General features: G+C 33.2%; 1 pseudogene; it reads right to left on the bottom strand.

The window, feature by feature from the left end:
* Positions 1–2,732: 2,732 nt before the first annotated feature.
* On the bottom strand, positions 2,733–4,858 carry LOC124896770 (annotated as a pseudogene).
* Between the last annotated feature and the right edge of the window lie 212 nt (positions 4,859–5,070).

Raw genomic sequence — 5,070 nt, 5'->3', positions numbered from 1 at the left:
TATATCATATTAACAAGATTCGGGGAAGGACCACACCCCCAAGAGATGTGATGTAAATAATTCCACAGGATACACTTTAAATTTTGCCTTGAAGGCAAAATGCAGAACAAGTCGTGCCTCATGGGCAAGAGTTGACAGTAGCTTATTTTGTAATGATTCAGCGAATGATCTACAACACTTGCCCTAGAGGCAAGACTTAAGCCCCAAAGAAACAAGTTATTCCCTATGAGGAAGAGTTGACACTAGCTTAGTGTATAATAACTTGGCATATCTTTATTGAACTATGAGTCACTAGTTTATCTCAAACTTTTTAAAAGGAAAGGTGGTTGATAATTGAAGCATTGTCTTGCTTCCACTTTCTAAAATGATCTTCTTGTGAAACCTAAGTGTGAACCAATAATTTACTTTAGAGTAATGACTCATAAGAACCACAAGGAGAAAGGTAATTCTATCATCAGATGTACACTTGTAAAATATCATCGCAGTAAGACCAATAATTACTTGATAAAAACCAGAATAATTACTTAATGATTACTGTGTACCTACAGTACTTTCAAGTTTCACTTCTCCTCATCTACCTGAATTCTATTGCATGCAATTTTTTGTCACTTCATAAAGCACATGGCAATATTGTAGTCAATCTAGATGTTGCTAGTGTGATTGCCATTTCTCTTAAATCAATTAATTTATTTCTGTCTCTAAGTTGGAGAATACAGTTCATGCCCTCCCGTCCAATACAGTGTACCTAGATAGGATCAACTTGTGTAGCTTTTGCTCTTGTTTATTTTAATTTGCTAGATTATAGGTTTGATTGTCATTATAAGCTCTTTATTGTTGTGAATCTGTACATGCAGTGATACCCTTAACAATCTAAGAAATAGATAACTATACTAGTCATAAAATTGAGACAATTTCTCTATTTGAGCTTTGATCTACATTGATGAAAGTGAACCTTTATCATTCTATTATGGTTGCAGCTGCCATAGCTAGTTGTGGAGAACGTTCTCACTTTCAGTGAGAGCTTTTGGATATGACTTGCAGCTAGAGAAGACACCTGCAAATCCGTTGATGACAAAGCATAGTTCCATTTCTTAATATCTTCAGCTGGTTTATGTTTCGTAACTTCTTTCAACTTGTAGAATAATATTTATTAATTTTCTTTTACAGAAAGACTATGAAGAGTTGGCATTGACAGTAATGAGGCATTGACAGTAATGAACATCGTAGATCGTCTGGTTCATAAGACAAATGTATATATTCCATCTCCCTTCTGAACTACAGATAATAATTATATGTAATTTTGGTGCCTAGCTGATCACAAGCAACTTCTCTTTAGAGTAAGACTTTCTGAACTACACATAAACAAGTATATGTATTAATGGTTCCTAGATGATTACAAGCACCTTCTGAAATACACATAACAAGTATATGTATAACAAGTATCTATATTTTTGGTGCCTAGCTGATCACAAGAACCTTCAGAAATACAGATTACAAGTCTATGGTTTTTGGTGCCTAGCTGATCACAAGCAACTTCTCTTTAGCACAAGACTTTCTGAACTACACATAACAAGTATATGTATTTTTTATGGCTAGCTGATCACAAGCAATTTCTAAACTACACATAACAAGTATATGTATTTTTGTATTTTTGGTGCCTAGCTGATCACAAACAACTTCTCTTTAGCATAAGACTATGGTGGATACATGTTATTGGAGAGATAGAGATGAACAATGAGGAGAAATTGTTAAGGTGAAGTGATGTGTATGTATTCTCTCTCTAGGTTATAAATGCCAATATTAAATTGAGAAAGTTATGTGTATTAATAATAATGATCAAAATACTCATAGCGATCGCACATATTTAATAATAAGACAGCCCCCATAGGAACAAGTTATACCTCATGGGCATGAATTGTCCCTGCCATATTATTTACTAATTTAGAAGATACTCAATAACTCTTGCTCCGGGGCAAGACTTTCCATAAGGAAAGGCAAAAAATATTCTTCGATAATAAAACATAAATATACAAGGATACCAACAAATGAATCAGTAGCGATTCTACATTGTATACTTTACGTTATCGCATAAAAAATAGTCGATTCAATTTGAAAAGAATTTTTAACCTTTACATAATCGCATAAAAATAGCTAAAAACCCATCATGTGCAGTGAGCTTCAATAACTACAAAACTAAACTACTACTCCTGGTGCATCCTCTTCCTCTTTTCCTTTCTAAATAATCTACCAATTATTTCTATAGTATTGTCTTTTATACCAGCTTCTAGTTTTCTCTTTCCATAATCCTACAACGAAGATCCATACCTCATGCAAATATGATCAATGTGAATCTCTTTAGGAATATCTCTACCATGAATGACATATTCAGCAAACATATAAACAAATGCTCCACAATCACAGTGATACAAAAGAAATATATTGCGTGAAATATGAAAAACAACAAAAAAAGAAGTGAAATGAACATTTAAAAAATGAATGCAATGAGATGCCATTGAGTTTGTTGTGGTAGCTCATCAACCATTTTTATCGGTAAAGTATCATTTTAGATTAGGCAATGCCCTTCTCAAGATAGAAATTGACCTTTTCAGAAAATACGGTATCAATGTTTGGTAAGGTAACATCACTTTTTGAATAACTTTATCACCGCGCCTGGTACGGTTGAAGTCGTTTACATATATGCACCAATCAGTAAAGTCAAAAACACCCAAAATTCAACGTCCAAGTTCAGATTTTTCTCGTGTAACATAAAATGCAAATAAAAAGTTTGTGACATCTTGAATAAAATTGAACAACATCTTATAAACACACAAGTTAAGTGTTCCATCCAGATTAAGAGAAAAAGCCTTTGATATTGGAGTCATTGCATCTTTTTGCAGTTTTTTTCGTCAACTCAAGTGGTCCAGCAATTATTATTATTTCATCATATATCAAATCCCCTTCTTTTCCAGCCCGTCATAGCAATAAGAAGAAAACAAGCAGAGGCATACAGTAAAAGGATCATAATGAATTGAAAATGAGGCTCAACTATTTACAGCACCTAATCTTAGTGAGATGAACTTGGTCGTGTAAGAGGATTGTGTTCATACATATATATAAAAATATTGCATGTCTAGAGATATATTTACACTTGCTTAGATTAGCATTAAAAATTGATTAATACTGAACGGATTAACTCATTGCCATGGAAATCCACAAACGTTTTTAGCTCAACTCTCCACAGAAGGGCAGCGTGCCCCTTACCTAATATCCAATCCAAGACCTAGAAGAAAAAACAAGGATGAAGTTAAGATCCTTTTTATTTATCAAACCAACTATAAGATACTTAACAACAAAAGTAGCACTGGGAAATTCTCTTAAACTGCTGCATGAGGTTTTGGCTTTTTTTCCTAATTCTAAAGATGAATATCAGTGTATCTTAATAAAGAAACTGATGGATATTTCACATATCAAATTATTAGCATGAGAAGTTTCTCATTTATAGTAATGAGAAAAAATAAATAGAGATTGGAAAATGGAGTAACTGTGATATTATTACTAATTTTCTCCTTCCGTTTGAATTTACTTGTCACTATTTTTCTAATTTGATTTTTATTTTTACTCTTCATTTTTGAAAAATCAACAAAACAACAAAATAAAAAATTCCATGTTTTACCCTTAGCATTAATTACTTATTCTCGAAATCATTTTCAATACCTATTACTAAACATCAATTGATAGCGGTAATATTGTAAAGTCACTATACCAATCATTGTTTTCTTAATAGGTGTGCCACATCAAAATGTGACAAGTAAATCCAAACGGAGGGAGAACATAACCAAGGAAATCCTCCATTCAACTTTATGTTGTATTCTTTCCATTTCTTTCCAACCTACAGAAAAGGAACAAAGCATACAAATTAACCACCGTAGTGTACATGAGTACAGATCTATATTATGAGTTGTTGATGGGTTCATATAGTTTTATTTCTTAAACCCTGTTATCTAACTCGGATTGTGAGTACAAGGTGGCAACTGAACACACAGCTGGTGAAGCATCTCTCTCTCTCTCTAGTAGCAAAATATGGAAACTTAGCAACTCTACATAAGTAAATTCTAGAATGTGATTATTGTGCTTTATACCTTACTAATTGGATAAGCAATGGGGAAGAATAACCAGAGAACAAGCTGAACAAGGGGTGCTACAGTGGCTCCAACTTTCAATCCATAGCGAGTACAGATTGATTAAGGAATTATCTGCAAATGTAAAAGCAACGAGCCTAGTTAGAGGATAAAAGCTGAGCAAATTCCATAGCTAACAATATGAAAGGTTAAGTTGATAAATAGAATAGACCACCTCTCCGAACATGAGAATCAGTGTAACAGATACCAGTATTTCTACCCAAGATGGTACAAGCTTGTCCAAGAATATAGGAAGAGACTACAACGAAAAAAAAAAGTAATAAATAAGACGGTAGGGGTAGTAACAGGATAACTATTGACAAATAAGTATTGGTACACAAACCTTCATTGCTAAAGAGTTGCCGATCAAGAGTGTGCAAAGCAAAATATGTTGGTTTTTTACCACCGAAAGTATTTTAGCTGTAAAAGAAAGGAAGAATACTTTATAAGGCCGATCAAAGCAGACATAGGTACAACCCAAACTGTGCCACAACACTACTTCTCTTTTAATTTATCCCACTATAAGTCCTATTCTAATCTGGGTGGTTATTGATACAATTGTAGACTCATGATATGTAAAGTGGCTTAAATTTTGTAATTGTACATTCCAGGTATGACAAGAATTATGTACCTTTTTCTCTTACTCTTTCAACTATTCAAATACCTTTGCTTGGGTACATAATCGATGCATTATTCCTTTACTGTAAGTTTAATTCCACTGTTTACTTTGCAATAAACCACATCAAAGCATTTTTAGATAGTTTATTCAGTTTCAAAGGAAAAATTCACTCTCTTTTACTTATTCGTGATTTATAGACACCTTGCCTTAGTCAACATTTAACCTTTTTTAGAATTCCTTTGATATTTTGGGGTAGCCAATTCTATACATATA

This window comes from Capsicum annuum, chromosome 3 (genome assembly GCF_002878395.1).
Source record: "Capsicum annuum cultivar UCD-10X-F1 chromosome 3, UCD10Xv1.1, whole genome shotgun sequence".
Classification (NCBI taxonomy): domain Eukaryota; kingdom Viridiplantae; phylum Streptophyta; class Magnoliopsida; order Solanales; family Solanaceae; genus Capsicum; species Capsicum annuum.
This window is presented reverse-complemented; position numbering and strand designations above follow the sequence as displayed.